This window comes from Antechinus flavipes, chromosome 4 (assembly GCF_016432865.1).
Source record: "Antechinus flavipes isolate AdamAnt ecotype Samford, QLD, Australia chromosome 4, AdamAnt_v2, whole genome shotgun sequence".
Lineage (NCBI taxonomy): Eukaryota > Metazoa > Chordata > Mammalia > Dasyuromorphia > Dasyuridae > Antechinus > Antechinus flavipes.
In genome coordinates, this window is record NC_067401.1 from 16,064,745 (window position 1) to 16,082,898 (window position 18,154).

Here is an 18,154-nt window from a genome sequence, read left to right on the forward strand (position 1 = left end):
GACATGACACAACATGTCAGCAGGATGATTACATAAGGAAGCCCAACAGTGTCGGCCCTGAACTTCGCCAGGCGGCCAGCACCAAGAGAACACTTCGTTTTAGAGCGCACCAAAGCTACCAGGAAGAAAAAAATCAGAATACAAATTTCCCTTCTAGACTTTCAGGGAACTGTCCCTCACCTGAGGGAGCCTGACGCGGGTCAAGTTTATCCTCCAAGCCTAGTTCGGCTGGCGGAAAACCATCTCCCAGCCCCAGCCCCACATGGCCCCTCTTCTCTCCTTTGTCGAAGTGAAAGCTGAAGTGTCCTCTCTGGCCCGGCCTCTTCCCTCCGGAACAGGCAAAGCTGGGCACATGGAAGGGAAACTCCTAGTTTGATTTGCATTTTGATATAAAACAAGAGCCACAGAAACCAGACTAATTGCAAAGGCTGCTGACTCAGCCCCACAAATTCCAAGGCCCATCTGTGTCTGTCTGCCAACCAACGACGAGGGAGATCAGATTTTAATTGAAAAACAGCAGTGGCGGAAACAAAGCACAGCTGTTGAACTGTCTCCCCGGAGCCGCCGTGTGTAACCCGGAGGATTTGTTTCCAGAATCCAGTGGATCTCGCACAAGGTACAATGACCCCTTCCCTCTTCTCGGCTACAAACCGAGGGAGTGATAGAGGTCACAGCTTAGCCCTTGGATCTGAACACCCACATCTCCTTTCCCTGTGTGGGATGGGGAAAAGTTGAGTTACAAGCACAGCCAAAGCCACCGAGCAGAGCAATCCCAGCGTTGGATGGCACATGGAGCATTAGGAGGAAAGCACCCTGTTATTTTTCCTTAAAGACCTGGACTTGGCCAATGCTCCTTGCTCCCGCATGAGCTGTGTGGACAGTACAGGTCTGATGGGAAGAACTATTCTCCCCCTAAAAAACTGGCTGCAGGATCTCCCCCCACCCCCCTTCAGGGGGGGTCCAAAGGACTGTTTGATTTGTTCCTGAGCTCTCTAAGTCCTTCTGAGCTTATACATCTTTTGTGCGAAATCACAGCGGACCCACACCCACTCGGCTTTCAGGGAAGGGGAGGGGATAAGCATTTATTCGTTGCCAATTACATGCCAGGCACAGTGCTAAATGCTTTACAAATATAATCTCACTTAATCCTCGCAATAATCCTGGGAGGTAGGCGCTTTATTATCCCCCTTTTATAGTGGAGGAAGGCAGAGTTGTGTGACTGGCCCAGATTCACAAAGCCAGTGAGTGTCTTGGGGTCTTCCTGACCCAGGGCTGAGCTGGGGAACTTGCCCCACATTCGGGAGACCTTGTCGTGGGCTTTCTCTAAACTGGATCCTGGAGATCTCCCCCATTAAAACTTTGGAGAGGGAGGCAATGAGCCCACGGGGATACTCACCTGCCGAGGTCAACGTGGTGCGGGTGAGCCTGGAATCCCGGGTTCCTGGCCGGACCCCCCATTTCTCGGCAGTTATTCCGCGGGTGTTTCCCACTGACTGGGTTTTCTAGGTTGTTTGGCTAAGTGCGAGGGAAGCTCCTTGAGGGGCAGGGCGGTCTCATTTTTTAACTTGTACCCCCTGTGCCTGGGGTAGGAGCACATCCCGGGCGCTTCACTAGATTTGGTGTGTGGGAAAATGTGCAAAATCAGCCTTCCCCGCGGCCGGGAACTCGCTTAAGGAAGTCGCATTTACCATTCGGCAAGGGAAGTTAGCGCACCCCGCCAACAAAGGAGCTTAAAAAGGGGAAACTTTGAAACAAAACCCGAAATTTCCGAAGCCTGAGCGGGTCCCGAGTCTTTCTAGCCAGACTTCGAATCCCCCCCCCCCCCCCCCAGGGAAAAGAAATCCGGCCGAGGAGAGAAAGCGATGAGCCTTACAAGCCTCCGGAAGGGCCGGACACTGAACCAAGACCTGACCCTAATCATCCCAAGGATGCGCCCCCCGCCCCGACCTCCGGGATCCCCGGCCCCCCGCGTGGGGCACCTCCGAGAACGTCCCTCCGATGTCCAATGGACTAATCCCACGGCCCCCAGGCTGCCCCCGAGCTCGGACCTCCGGTGCTCCGCCCCCTCCTCGCGGCCCCCTCCTCACCACGGAGAGACCCCCCCCACTGCCCCGCCCCTTTCAGGCTTCTTCCCCACGTGGCCCCTCCCCTTCGCAGCCCCCTCCTCAGGCCGCCCCCCCACCCCACCCCCGTCCACTGCCTCGCGTTCCCGCTCACGCTTCCTCCCCATCCAGCGCTCTCTCCGCAGTCCTCCCCCCCTCTGGATCCCCTTCCTAACCCTATCCTCCTTCCCCAGCTCTCCCCCGCAGCAGCCCCCTCCCCACCCCGCCCCCGGGACAGGGCCTGTGCCTCCGGTGCCGGGCGCTTTCTCACCAGGGCTCGAGGTTGCTTTGGGCTTCAATCGGCTGGCCGGCAGCAAAGGCCGGTCCGGTCCAGGCTGGGCTCAGCTCTGAGGTAGGGCCGAGGGACCGGACCGACAGAGAGAGGAGGGGAAGCAGCCACACTGAAACTCCGGCGTCGCCGCTCCGCAAACCCCTCAGCGCGCATGCCCCGGCGCGCGGCCCTCTGGGACTTGTAGTATCGCGGGCGAGGCCGACGGCCTCCCTCACCTGTTCGGACCCTTCCGGGGGCAGGGAGGAGCCCGGAGCGCGCGTGCGCACTCCCGGCTCCTGTTCGGGAAGGCGGGGCTTACTTGGCAGGAGACTGGGCCGAAGCCTGGCAAGAGGCGTGTTGCTGGAGGCAGGAGCTGGGGCTTCGAGCCACCTCGTGAACGCCGCGCGCCGCCTCCACGTTCTTTTCTCAAACTTTCTAAACTCCTTGCAGCCTCTGACCTCACGGTGCCACGGGAAGTGCCCCTTCCAAAGTTAGGCGCGATCTTTAATGCCCCACTCGGGCGGCCTCCTCCCGGGCCTGCTCGGGCCCTGCCCTCCTGGAGCCTTCCCGCCGGGCTCCTGGTTCTCCTCCCGCCTCTCTGACCGCTCCCCCTCCCGCCTCTCTGACCGCTCCCCCTCCTGCCTCTCTGACCGCTCCCCCTCCTGCCTCTCTGACCGCTCCTCCTCCGTCGCCCTGGATGGACTCTCCAGATCACCCCCCCCCCCCCGAGGTTCCCCCAGGATTCCCTCCTGGCCTCTTCTCGTCTCCCTCTCGCGGCCGCTCGGTCCCACGGACGGCCCCGGAGAGAACGACCCTCTAACCCGTTGTCTCTCCTGAGCTGCAGGCTTACGGCTCCCACTGGGCGGCTCCAAATCGAATGGCCCGTGTATCTTAAACTCAAAATGTCCCAACCAACCTGACGTCGTTTCCTCCTGACCATCCCGCGCCCTTCTGCCGGACAGACCTTTCTTAGCTGATTTAATCGCCGCCCTGAGCGAGCGCTTCCGGGGGCTCTTGGGGCGTTGGCAGCCTGGACCTGGAGCCGGGTTCACAAGCTGGCACCATCTTCCCTTCCCCGCTCTAGCACCGTCATCGGCCTGAACACCGTCTAAGCTCCAGGGCTGTTCTCAAAGCCCTGAGAGGCCCGTTCTCTACCTCTGTGGCTCCTTTCTTACTACTGATGGGGCGCAGCCCTTGGGAAGGCTGTAACAATAACCCTACGGTCAGCTAGCCCGGGGAGTAACGGAGCCCCCCCCATCCTGCCCCGTTTCCTCTATATGGCCAAGGTGCCAAAGCCACAAATAGTGCAGGTTCTCAGACAGCAGCCGGTTGGTCAGTGATAATCATTTCTTTTTTATTATTATAGCTTTTTATTTACAATATATGCGTGGGTAATTTCACAGCATTGACAATTGCCCCCCTTCCCCTCCCCTAGATGGCAGGTTGGCCAATACATGTTAAATATGTTAAAGTATAAGTTAAATACAATATAAGTCTACATGTCCAAACAGTTATTTTGCTGCACAAAAAGAGTCAGACTTTGAAATGGTGCACAATTAGCCTGTGAAGGAAATCTAAAATGCAGGCGGGCAAAAGTAGAGGGATTGGGAATTCTATGAAGTGATTCTTAGTCATCTCCCAGAGTTCTTTCGTTGGGTGTAGCTGGTTCAGTTCATTATTACTCTATTGGAACTGATTTGGTTCATCTCATTGCTGGAGAGGGCCACGTCCATCAGAATTGGTCATCATATAGTCTTGTTGTTGAAGTAAATAATGATCTCCTGGCCCTGCTCATTTCACTCAGCAAGTGATAATAATTTCTGTAGCTAATGGGCAACAATAATGAGGTTCTTAAAGTTTATGCAGATCCGAAACAAAATTGCGTGTCAATTACTTGACCTAGCCCAGAGAACTATGGGTATTGCATATTACACCCCACCCCCAGCCCTCGTGGAACTTAAAATCCCCCGAGGATGGTATATGATGTGGCATACATAAATATATACAAAATATGGATATAAGGATGACTAATATGGAAATATGTTTAACATGACGGTACATGTATAATCTATATCAGATTGCTTGCTATCTTGAGGAGGGAGGGAGAAAAATTGGAGCTCAAAAACTTACAAAGATGAATTTTGAAAACTATCTTTACATGAAATTGGAAAAAAAAATAAAATACTATTAAACAAATACTAATACACAACACACTAAAACACTAACACAAAAATTGTTCTTAGCTCCTCTTATTAGCTCATTTGTTTTTGCAGGGAATGGGGGAGAAACAACTAATACACAACAGATAGGGTTACTCTGTAGCTGGGGAAAGTGGGGTGACTTTAGACATGGCCCATTATGCCCCTCTCTTATCCTTAAGGAATGCTATCTGCTCTGTGAGATCCAGCTGCCTCTAGAAACGTGGGCTAGAAAAAAACAACAACAATCAGGGTCTCCCTAGCTTGGTCTCTCTCTCACAGACAAGATCACCCCCATCTTTGCTGAAGAAAAAGCTAGGAGAAGGGATATCCCTGAGAAGAGCTTTGCTTAAGCAGGATTCTATTTATGGGATAAACAGAATCCAAGATCTTGCTAGGGAGAGGCTCAGCCCAAGCGGGTGCCTTGAGGGATAAGAGTGAACACCCCGCTTTATTACAACCCTCAGAAGAGGAGTCTGACAAGAAAAAAGATGGACCAGAGAGGGATATCTATTATTAAATTATATAGCATAATATTAATTTTCCTCAACCCTGAACTTAACTGGTTAAGAATACGTCTCAATCAATCAACCAATCGTAGACTTTAGATTAAGTGATGAAAAAGTCTTTGATCAACTTGAGTAATGGGCATAAAAAGTGTTCTTATTGACTGAAGAAACTTAGCAATGACTTATGAGGCTTGTATAAAACAAGCTCAGAACTGGGGAGATAAAATATTTATTAATCCTGATTATGTACCAGACACTATGCTAAGCACTGTGAATACAGATATGAAGGAGGGAGGAAAGAGAGACAGAGAGACATTGTGTACGATGATCTCTTGGTTCTGCTCGCTTCATTCAATATCAGTTCACGTAAATCTCTCCAGACCTCCCTGAAATCATCCTGCTGGTCGTTTCTTATAGAACAATAATATTCCAAGAATATTCCATTCAAAAGTCGTAACTAATTCAGCCCTTCTCTAACTAATGGGCATCCACTCAGTTTCCAGTTCCTTGGCACGACAGAAAAGTCTGCCACAAACATTTTTGCACATGTGGGTCCTTTCTCCTGTTTTATGATCTTTTTGGGATTCTGGGAATATTTGTAAGAGAATATGCTGCAGACATTTTGGAGGACATGTGGGGGAGGTTTTTTGCTCTTAAGATCTTGTGAGAATTGGTCTATCACTGGGTTCTAACCCTTGCCACATTTGACCTCTTATTCAACTGCCCATGTTCTGGGAAGTTCCTTTGTACCCGGTATCTAATTTAAGTCAGGAGGATCTGACTCATACACTCTGGAATAGAGGAACCAGATTAATATGTAATAGGGAAATGTTTAAGAAAATAAATAAAAAATAATAAAAAAAATATCAATGAATAATACAATAATAAATAATAAAAATACAACAAACTGTGATTTCCTAAATCAAAATGAGGCATGAATCCATTTATATTTGAGTGTGACACCTCTGGTTTAAACCAACTTCAATCATAATCAATTTAGGAAACTTCATCTAATCCCTTTACTCAGGGTTAGCAAATTTTCTTAATCCCAATATTCCTGAGATTGTTAGAGGCTTTGTAGACCTGGCCACTCACTGACTGACTGTTCCTAAAATCCTCCTCCTTTGGTTCCTGTGAATCTGCCCCACAACAGTAATCAGAGATAAGGACAGAGACCCAGAGGAGTTCTGTACTCTAAATGGGGACCACCCTAGGTCGGTACCCCTGCTGCCCATGCTTTCCTGTGAGATTAAAGGGCTAAGGACCCAAATGCTTGGGTACCTGTGAAAGTTTAACTATATTATTTGTGATCACCAGCACTTCTGATTTTTCTTGGGATTTTCCAAGATTTCCTCACAGATAACATCTTAATAAATACTCCTATAAGTATAGCTAATCATGTCAGCTAATAATCATGGGGAAAAGCCCCAACAGAATTGAGGTTTAAGAAGATATCTGTATTAAGGCTATCTTCTTACTAGCCTATGAACTACAGGAGGGCAGATTATGTCTTATCTAAATTTATATCTAAATTTCCCATCCTTTCTAGACACAGATGGTGCTTTGCATACAGGAGCTATTAAGAAATGTTTGTTGAATGAATGCACCCACATACATCAACTTAGAAAACAGGCCCTTGGCAGGTTTTAGTGTTCCAGTGCTCCCTAGGAAGTCAATAAGAAGGGGCCCTGAAGTCAGGAAAGCTTTGATCATGAAGGTGGGAGTTGAGCTTGGCTTTGAAGAAATGTACAGAATTTGAAGAGACCCGGAGGAAGCCAGAGGTCATACCAGAGTAGATTAGAAATTAATTAGTTAATTCGAGATGAAAGAGAGAAGGGACAAGTGAGCAATTCTCAAATTCCTAAGGGTACAAGTCATTTGCTTTCAAAGGGGATAGATCTCACAGAAGGTTTTTCACTAAAACGAGCATTATTCTGCCCAGCATGGAACCATGAGCTCTATTTGAACTGAGAACTGTGTGAAGGGAGATAGAGAGTCTGGGAGATAGCTGGGAGGAACTCCCCCTTCTTTCTGCACTGTCTGTGCTTTATTTCAAAGACTGCCTGATGCATCATGATGGGGATTGCGCCATTGGGTTTTCCCAGAGAGATGGAGTTTTTCTGGGGCGTTTCTCAGTTTTCTCCAAAGTTGTCTGAACACTGTAGCCTAATACTAGGTGGAAGGAATAGGTTATCGGGACAGAGTCTCAGCTAATATGGATGTTTTCAAAGGCCAGGGCAGCCTTGGAGAACTGTGTCATGGTGGAATGAACATTGGTTATAGAACTGACCTACTAGAATTCAAGTCCCAGCTCTGAAACTGATTTGGGGCAAGTCCTCTGTAAAATGAGGGGTTTTATTCAACATGTAAAGGACTGCTTGCCATCTGGGGAAGGGGAAAAATCAGAACAGAAGCGAGTGCAAGGGATAATGCTGTAAAAAATTACCCTGGCATGGGTTCTGTCAATAAAAAGTTATTAAAAAAATAAAAATAAAAAAATAAAATGAGGGATTTGGCTTCTGAGGTCCCTACAGCTCCAAACCGAATCCTCTTCCCATTGTTCACTCACCTGTAAACAGTGAGTTCTTGCTAGAAAGCATTGAGTCTCGCTGGGGCTGGTCTTGTAAAAACTGCCATCTTGCACTGATTCCTGTTTGACACCCCAGCCATTGTAGTTTATGCACTGGGGTCAACTCAAGAGAAGCCACGCATCTCATTAGGGAGTTTGGACTGCTAGTTATGATTCAGGTCCATTTTCATACATTCATCATCTTGATATGTCCCCAACCTCTACTTCCCCAGTAAACCTCACTTATTATAGTAAAGGTCACAGCTATGAAAGTCTAAGGAATTCTTCAAAGGGGAAGTAAGATAAATATTCAGTGTACAATGTTAATTGGGCATAGATCAGGTGGTGTAAGACTTCACAGAAAGAAAGGCTAAATAGAGAATCGTGGTGGATGTTACTTAACTATTTAAGCAGGATTTAGTAGCTTAATTGATAGCTACAATCTCCTAGGAGGTTAGAAAAGCTACTAAGTTAGCCAAGCTCAATAGTGTTTTAAAAATGTATTTTTATTTATTTCATTAAATATTTCCCAATTACATTAAAGAATTTAACGGTTTTTATTTAATTTTGAGTTTCAAATTCTCTCCCTCCTTCCCTCCTCAAGAAGGGAGGGGAACAATATGTTACTCGTGTGAAGTTATGCAAAATGTATCTCTATATTAGCCATGTTACAAAAACAAAAACAACAACAACAACAACAACAACAACAACAAAAAAAACCACACACACAATAAAGTTTTTAAAAAAGTATGCTTTAATCTATACTCAGCTCATCAGTTCTCTCTGTGAAGGTGGATAGCATTTTCCACCCCAAGTCCTTTGAAATTATCTTGGATCGTTGGCTTTCAATTGATCATCTCTGCAAAACTGCTGTCATTTTGTATACTGTTCTCTTGGTTCTACTTACTTCATGTTGCATCAGTTCACGTAAGTCTTCTCTGATTATTCTAAAAGCATCCTGCTCTTTATTTCTTTTAGCACAATAGTATTCCATCACAATCCTATATCACAACTTGTTCAGCTATTTCCCAACTGATAGGCATGGACTCAATTTCCAATTCTTTGCCATCACAAAAAGAAGCTCTAAAGTCTTAATGGTGCTCACTCTCTCTCTCGCTTTCTCTCTCTGTCTGTTTTTCTCTCCATCTCTCTCTCTCTCTCTCTCTCTCTCTCTCTCTCTCTCTCTCTCTCTCTCTCTCTCTCTCTCTCTCTCTCTCTCTCTCTCTCTCTCTCTCTCTCTCTCTCTCTCTCCAGTGGTGTGTTGGTAAGTGCTTAATAACTAGTTTTCCAAGAAAGAAAACAAACACCTGCATGCCTTTCATCTGTAATATTGAGATTTTCTCTATCACTTTATTAAATCTAAACTATCAACAAAATAATAAAGCAAGCCCTGGTTTCTGAAGTATAAATATTCACATTGAAGATTTAACAATGGGCTCCCTGAGTCAGTCTACCCCTAGGAAGATAATTCTAACCGCTACAACCACAATCATTCTGGTAGATACTGTTACCACTAGTTAATCAAGTAGCATTTATTAAACACCTACTATGTGCTAGATGCTGTATCTCCAGACCTTTCAAAGTCACCTGTTCAAGGAAATGAGACACAAAAGAAGCAGGGATCATCAGTCCAGAAACTCGGGCAAAACTGACTTTTGGGGCTGAGCAACATCTTGGAGTTTCCCGACAAAGAATTGGAAGAATCTTTTTTTTTTTTTAATAGATGGTGCCCTTGCTCCATACTGTAATCAGGGGGCTTAGAGGTGACTAAGGAATCACTCAGGATCTATCATGGCTTATTAAAATGCTGTTCTTTCAGCAGTGGATCACTACATGACTAGAAATAGTCCCAGAGCTCCTGTTAATTCAATTGCCTGGAACCCAGCAGGGACTATCTACATTCATGCTCCAATGAGCCTGTATTATAGGCTTTTAAAATCTTGCTACATACGAAATATTGTACTAGACCAACATGGAGATAAGGCTTGTGGCCTACTAGGGAATTAAGACCCAGATGATAATAATTGTGTCATGACATGAGTGAAACCTAGGTTGGAAAGGTGGAGAGAAAGAAGGAGCACCACTAGGCAAAATGATGCCATGGAAAGACTACTGAATTTGGAATTTAGAAGAGCTGAATTCATATCCCACCCCTAAAATTGCCTGTTTATATGACCGTAGGCAAGGCCCTTAAATGCCTGTTTATTTTATCCTATATAAAGTGTGGAGAGGGAATAGGTCAGTAGCCTCCAAAGTGAGAGTCCCAGCCCCTGAGGAGTCATAGCGTGGCCTAGGAGTGTGTGAGAAACCAGAGAAAGGGTGGGAAGATGAATTACATCCCATGCTTCCCGTAATAGCTAATTGTGGGGCTTGTCTCCCACATAACCACACCTACCCTTCCCACATTACCTCCCAACACTATCTTACTTGATCCTCCCCAACTGCTGAGCAAACCTCCCTCCTTCTGGGTTATCTCCTCCAGGTAGTTATAATTTAACCCTGATCTTGGTACCCAGAGTAGCAGCTGGGCAGTCAACATTGGGGAAATCCGTACCCTTACCCAACGTACACACGGCCTGCACCCAATATGCCCCCTTGGAGAATGGGATTCTGTGTTCTGGAGCAATGGTTGAGACGACAAACTATTCACCTCATGCCCCTGCCCCCCAGTATTTTTCTTTTTCTATAAGGACAGAATGAGTTACATTAAAAAGGGGGGATGGATGGACTATGAGTTGTATCTCTATTGCAGACCTCATTACATCATCTGAACCCTCTATTTCTAGACCAGCCTTCCTCCTGGTCACCCCAGTTTGCAACCTTGACACCCTCCTAGATTCCTCATTCTCTGTAGTCCCATAATCAAATGAGGAAAGCACAATATAAATATTTGCTATTTTTATCCAAGGAGTTTTAAATCTTGTCGTTTCCACTGAGTCTTTTGCCTCTGACCCTTCCTTTCTATTTCTCTGATCCCTTCTCTCTAGTCACACAGCCTCCATCACTGCCTCAGTGCAACTGAGACCTATTGAAGACTTTAGCTTAAAAAGTCAGGCTCTTCCACACATCCAGGCTCATCTCTAGTTGCTTTGATCTGTATCAGGCTCCTGGACCTAGATGGTTCTGGAGGGGAAAGTGAGACAGGTGACCTCGCCCAGTCCACCCTCATTTCAATCCAATTCACTTCCATGTTATGACATCACCTCCCTGATGTCATGAACCTCTAGGAGAATGAAGGACAAACAATAGTCTGGGCAGGACTGTTGCTGTAGCCTCCTAACAGTCTGCTTCAGGGATCTCAGCCCCCCAGTCCATCTACCACGCAGCTGCCAAAGAGATTTCCTAAGGTCACTCCCTTAACTCAATAAACTCCTGTAAAAGCAAAAATATTAATATTGTACCACACTCTGCATTTTAGGTGCAAATCTGCCAGATACACTTTATCTAACATTAATATTCAAGATATATATTTTTATTTATTTAGAAAGGGCTACCCGATTTAGCAGAGTTCTCCCATTGTCTCTGACACACTACATCAATACAGTTTCTTTTTTATTTTTATTTTATTTTTTTAATACAGTTTCAGGTAACATTTCTAGGCATTTTGAACTAAGGAAATAATATGCAAAAATACAGTTTTGGGGTTTACATTAAAAAATAGTTCTGATTTTAGTCAATTTTACATAATTGCACATATATAACCTAGATCTAATTGCTTAGATTTCAGAGAGGGGAGGGAGGTAAGGATGGAATTTGGAACTGAAAACTTTAAATAAAAATGTTGAAAAAAATTTTTAAATAATTCAGAGCACCATCTCATTCCTTCTTATAACATTTCCCTAAAGGAATCGGTTGTAACAAACAAAAGGTCTTCGTCCTTTGAATCAACATTTTACTCTTTTCTCAAAGGAGGTTTTGTTTTGTTTTGTTTTGTTTTTTGTTTTTTTAAGGAATAAAGAATGGGAAACCCAAGACACATTGTACATTATCATTTTCTCCACCATTTTCTTAAATCTAGACAACCAATAAAACAATAAAGCAATCCTTGATTTGTAGCATCTGCTGATCTCTGAGGTGTAAATATTCACATGGAAAATGTAGCCATCTGTTCTCCACTGTCATTTATAACCTTAATCTATTTCCATAAAAAAAAAAAAGAAAAGAAAAGAAAAGAAAAAGAAAAGGCTTAGCTGTTGTTCTACTCATTTTCTGAAAGGTAAGGGATTGGGATAGATATTAGGATAGGGAAAATATAATTTCTTCATGTTCCCACAAAAACCAAAAAGGAGATTTTAAAATATACTTCAATAATCTCCATCGATTCAAGAATCAAATAAATATAAACTATTCTGTTTGGCATTTAAAGGCTGGCCCCAAAAAAGAAATATATGAAAAAACCTCCTGCTTCTTTCCAAAGGAGAGTTTACAGGTATGAAAATTTGCATATAATATCAGACTTGTAAAGCAGTAATTTCAAACTCAAATAGAAACGAGGGGTCACTAAACCTAATCTAAGGATCCTTATGTTTACCACAAATTAACATTATCTGTGTCTTATTGTATTTTTATTTATCTTGTTAATTATTTTCCAATTACATCTTAATCTGATCGCATCTTGCAGCCCCCAGATACGTTTGACACCTCTGCTTTTGAGTACCAACAATCAAATGAAAGTTTATCAACCGTGACTTATCAGCAGTTTCCTTTCTCACTACTTAGCTCCCTTCCCTGCAGACACAGAAGTGGTCTCATAAAATAGAGCACTATTTAATTTTTTTTTCTTTGTTTCATACGTCGTTGTGGAGAAAAAAAAAATCATCTCCTGGTGGTTAGCCTCTTGAAGCTGTCCTCTCTATTGTTAGCTAGGTGGTTTCTGGGAAAGCAGATTAGGTCTGGTACTGGAGCCATTCTCAATATTTCTACCATGATATCATCTAAGAGACTATATTCCCATAGTTCAGCCTTTGAAAAGTCAAAATCAATCAATCAACAAAGTTTTTAGTAAAAAGCTAGTTATTATGTGCCAGGAACTATGCTAGAATGTAGATAAAAAGATAAGACAAAATAGTCTCTGCCTTCAAGAAACTTACATTTTCTTCTGGTTCTAGACCAATGATCTTAAGATCATAGTGACAGTGTTAGAGATAGATTTGAACAAAAAGAGTACCAGTACTCTTTTTGTTATTATGGTCCAACTTGTATGTTCTCTGATGACAATCTTAACGCATCTCTCTGTAAAATTGTAAATACTAGTAAATTTATGAATTTATTTTTAAAATTATTTTATTTTTAATTCATAGAACAAAACAATATAATAAAAAAGATGATTGCCTATGAAGTTACAGACCTATCATATGCAATTTGCTATTCCCTCCAAATATACAATAAAGTTATCATGTAAATTTCCTTTCCCTTTTTTCTTTCCTTCTCCCCTACCCCACCCTTGAGATGGCTACCATGGGACACAAATAACTACACATGTATGTATGTATATATATACACACCTACATATGTTACATTATTCTATATATACTTCTATTTAGTAGTTCTTTCTTTGGATGCAGATAATATCTTTCTTTATGAATTTATTTTAAAGTGTTTACTATTTTTTCTTTGTTCTTTCTTTCATGGTTTAAATTTTAAATTTTAAAATTCTGAACTTAACCAACCTCAAATAAAATGGTCATTTCTATATTCATAGCACAACATAAAAGAGAACAAAAACTCTCATGCGCTTCCATTTCAGAGAGGAAGTAATTCAGCAGGAGAAATGTGGAAGGTACAGCTTTCTGGCATGATGAATGGTCAATGCAAATAGAGAAGCAAGAGAGTACTACTGTTCAGAGACTGCCTACTCATTTAGGAACAACCAGATGGAACAGTGGATAGAATGCTAGGCCCAGAGTCAGGAACACCTGGCTTCAAATATGGCTTCAGCTTGGAGAGACTTACATGAACTGATGCTGAGTGAAATGAGCAGAACCAGGAGATCATCACATACCTCAACAACAATACTATATGAGGATCAGTTCTGATGGAAGTGGATCTCTTCGACAAAGAGAAGAACTAACTCAGTTTCAATGGATCAACGATGGACAGAAGCAGCTACACCCAGAGAAAGAACACTGGGAAAAGAATGAAAACTGTTTGCATTTTTGTTTTCCTTCCCAGGTTATTTTTTACCTTCTGAATCCGATTGTTCTTGTGCAACAAGAGAACTCTTCGGTTCTGCACACATATATTGTATCTAGGCTATACTGTAATCTATTTAACATGCAAGGACTGCTTGCCATCTGGGGGAGGGGGTGGAGGAAGGGAAGGGAAAAGTTGGAACAGAAGTGAGTGCAAGGGATAATGTTGTAAAAAAAGTTACCCAGGCATATGTTCTGTCAATAAAAAGTTATAATTATTTAAAAAAAAAAAACAAAAAACAAATATGGCCTCAGACACTCATTAGCTGTATGTCTTTAGGGGAGCCATTAATCTCTTTGTCTCAGTTTCCTTAAATGTAAAATGTACACGATAATAGCACCCACCTTTTATGATTGTCGTGAGGAACAAATGAGATAATAAAAGCACTTAGGACAGCTAGTTATTGTCATTATTATTGGTTTTTTTTTAATTTTGGTTTAGAAAGTTTTGACCCTCAGATCTTAGGGAACTTTTGAAGATTTTTGAGAGGATAGTGATGAAATAAACGCTAGGAAGAAGACTTTGGCAGCTTTGTAAAGGATGGGTAGGAGAGAGAAAATGGAGGGGAGGGAAGATCATTTGAGAGAATAAATAATAGTCCAGGTGGGAACCCCTAAGGTAACGACAGGAGAAGGGAAGGAGGAGGAAGAGATGCCAGGTATTGCCAAAGCAGATTTAAAAAAAATTTCTTGGCCACTAATGGGGTGTAGGCGTAGGGTGGAGTAAAAACTAGGGATGACTCAAAGATCACTCTTCCAGCAGCTCTGGTGGAAAGGAGGGATTAGCCGAGTTCGGTTTGGCCCCGGAAAGCAGAATTAGGAGGGATGCAGACAAATTGCAAGGAGGCAGATTTAGTGTCACTGGAAGGAAAAACTTGTGAACAATTAGCATCCTCCCAAGGCGGAATGGGTTGCCTCCGGACTAATGAGTTCCCCCTTCCCAGGAGTTCTCCGAGCACAATTGCCAAGGGCCCTTCCCCTATCCAGTCCACTGGCCTTTTCTGTTTTTATTTTCCTTGATTTTTCTATAGCCTCCAAAAAGACCACTGGTTTTGGGCTTTGAGGGGCCACTGGGGACTTCAGAGGGTTCTTTCAGGAGAGTGGGGCAGGGATGGGGGAAGAGAGTGGGTGGGGAGGAAATGGACACAGCCAGTGTAAACTAGCTTTGTGCAAGTTGGACAGTGAAGGGGGGAGAGAAACAGAGTAATAGCTCTGGGGGAGGGGGGAAACGGGGATAGAGAGGTTTTCTGAGCACTGGATGGTTCTGAGATGCTCATATGCAGAGACAGAAGCAGCAGAAAGGGACGGATGGAAGATTTTAAAAGTCTGATCAGTGGAGCAAGGAGGACCACGGAGGAGAGGAAAGAATGACATTTTGAGTCTGTTAACCAATATGACAGAGAGGCAGTGGGGTCTAAGGGGAGCCAACCTTGAAGTCAGCAAGACCTGAGTTCAAATTTTCCGTCTGATAGAGAGGGAAAGTGAGGAGAAAGAAAGAAGGAGGGAGGAATGGAGAAAGACAGAGAGACAGAGGAAGAGAGAGACACATACACACAGAGAAAGACAAAGACAGAGAGATAGAAAGAGGGAGAGAGAGAGAGAAAGAGAGGAGGGAGGAAAGAGGGGAGAAGGGAGAAGAGACAGAGACACAGCGCAGGAAGTGAGGGGAGAGAAAAAACTTTGAAAAGTGACAAAAGTGGAGAGAAGGCAATGTCACAAGATGTCCCCAGTTCCCAGCTTGTCTTCATTTGGGGAGATCAAGAACTCCCCCCCCCCAACTCCCCAGCCCTTCCAATCCTTGAGTCGGTATATTTCACAGCAAGAAATGGAGCTCTTAGTATCAATTAGTATATTCTAATCTGAATAATTTCTTTGATATTTATTTCATTCACTGGTCACTCTTTGTGATGCTTTTGGTTTGTTTTTGTAATCAGCATTAAGCAGGAAAGGATAAAGCCTTAAGATATAACCTTGTAGTACTCCTTTCCCTTTAAGGGATAATAACCAGGAAAGCAACTTGAACCTGAGGACCAAATCATTTCCTCTCGACTAACAATATTTGGTGGGGGTGGGGTGAGATAGATATAATTCTGCTCTACAAATTGCTGAACCGACAGCTCCACAGCTGCCCCCTCCCTGAAAGAAATTACCACCTTCCCCCACCCCCTTGGAGAAAGGCAGGTGAGATTCCCAATATATTTTTTCACTCCTCCTTGTGAACCACATTTAGAAAAACCCATGTGTACGTACGTGGGCAGGGCACACATACACGCTCTACATATATAGTCAGCCTGAAAATATAGGCGAGAACCAGATAGTGAAGTGATTTGAATATCAAACAGAAGCATTTTAATTTGATGCTAGAGGCAAAAAGGAGTCCCTGAGACTTCACAAAAGAGATTGATGTGGTCACACCTGCTCTTTAGGAAGATCACTTTGGCAGTCAGTCACCTGGGAGATGGTTGGGAGACCTTTGAGGTAGGATGGCCAGTTAGGAAGCTCTTACAATAATCCTGGTGAGAGATGGAGAGGGTCTGGCCCACAGTGAAAAGAAAGGAATTGATATGAAAGATGCTGAGAAAGTGGATTTAACAATTAATTGGCTTTAAGGAGAAGGGAAGTAAATAAGTGTGAAGAATTGAGGAAAACTCCTAACTTGCAAACCCAATTAACTAAAAAAAAAAAAAATAAGGTCTTTAATTTAAAAAAAAATAGGGAAGTTAGGAGGAGGGATGGGTTTAAGAGGAAAGAGAATGTATTCCATCTTGGATATGTTGATTTTGAGATGCTCATGGGATATCCAGGTTGAAATATCCAATAGGTATTGGAGATGCAGGATGCAAGCTCAGAAGAAAGAGATAAGGGCTGGATGTATAGATCTGAGGAGGCATCTCTTAGGCACATCTAAGAGTAATGGGTAGAGCTCTATATTGGACTTCTATAAGGAAGACCCGAGTTCATATTCTTTGAAAATACTTAGTAGGTCTATGATGCTGGGCAACTCTGAGCCTCAGTTTCCTAATCTGTAAAATGAGGGGTGGAACTTGGTGGACTTCAAGGTTGGGCTTTAGATCTATAATTCTAGAACCTCCCTAGACCTCTTTCCTCATCTGTAAAATGATGGACCACTTTTAAGATCCCTTTCAGCCTGGAATCTATGATCCTATACTAAAAGACAATTGAATCCATGGGAGACAATGAGGCAAAGAGACGAAACCCGGGTACATCCACATAAAGGCAGCAGGATATAAATGGTGGGTCTCCAAGAGAAGGATCTGTAAAATAGATTGGATTGGTCCTGCCCTTGACCCTCCTCCCCTTCTCTGATCTCGAGTGACTTTAGACTGAGTTTTGGGCTAAGACACTCTGAATTCCAAAGTCAGATTTTGCTCCCCTACAATGCAGAGACTCCAACTCTTCTGGCAGGCCTTTGCCAAGTGCTTCAACTCCCTGTATGTTAAGCCCAAAGTCCTCCGTGTACATAAAACGGCTTCCTGCTTCACCCTGTCCCAGGAGGTCTCCAAGGCAAGCGAAAGCTAAGGGACCCCAGACCTGTTCTTCCCCACACAGATCCAGTCACTTTCTGTCCCAGTGAGGATTAGGGCAGGGCACAGTTAGGGACGATTCTATTTCTGCCTGTGGGAACCTCCGGAAGTCCTACACAGTAGCAGTGGAATAAGAGTAGGGGTTCTCTCTCTTGTTCATCTGCTGGCTCCCTTTGGACAGTCAGGGACCCCTGTTAGAAGCATGTCAAGAAATGCATGAGATACATAGAATTACAAAGGAAGCCAGTCATTGTGAGCTATGGCGACCACAATGTTTTGTTACAATTTGGGGTCTCAGGTTTGACTTGAGGATTATTCCTGGATTAGAAATGAGGGGCCCCTTAGCCTGTCTCAGTGTTGGCAAATTGAAAGACAAGGCCTTCTGGAAGACAAAAGGGAGCGAGGGCTGACAGGTATGAAAGAGATTTGGATTATCTACTCTAATAGGATATTCAGGAATCAATAAAAACTGGACAAAGGTAGTGTAAGGCAGGAGAGAGAGACACAGACACAGACACAGACACAGAAACAGATAGACATAGACACAGAGACAGACAAACACAGAGACAGACACAGGGACAGAGACATTCAGAGTCAGAGAGAGGGGGGGGATGGAGGGAGGGAGGGAGAGAGAGAGAGAGAAAAAGAGACAGAGAGAGAGACAGAGAGACAGAGAGAGAGAGACAGAGAGAGAGAGACAGAGAGAGAGAGACAGAGAGAGACAGAGAGAGAGAGACAGAAAGAGACAGAGAGACAGAGACAGAGAGAG

At 43.9% G+C, this 18,154-nt stretch overlaps 1 protein-coding gene across 3 annotated transcripts in view; it reads right to left on the reverse strand.

The window, feature by feature from the left end:
- The window catches only part of DTX2 (deltex E3 ubiquitin ligase 2), a 43,742-nt gene extending 41,184 nt beyond the window's left edge, over positions 1-2,558 (reverse strand). For 2 of the 3 annotated variants that reach the window (XM_051991878.1, XM_051991876.1), the window contains exon 1: positions 2,374-2,554. The gene's annotated coding sequence lies outside the window, so the exon portion shown is untranslated. Of the gene's footprint in view, positions 1-2,373 lie in introns of all 3 variants that reach the window. The other variant, XM_051991877.1, reaches the window with a different exon arrangement.
- Positions 2,559-18,154: the final 15,596 nt, after the last annotated feature.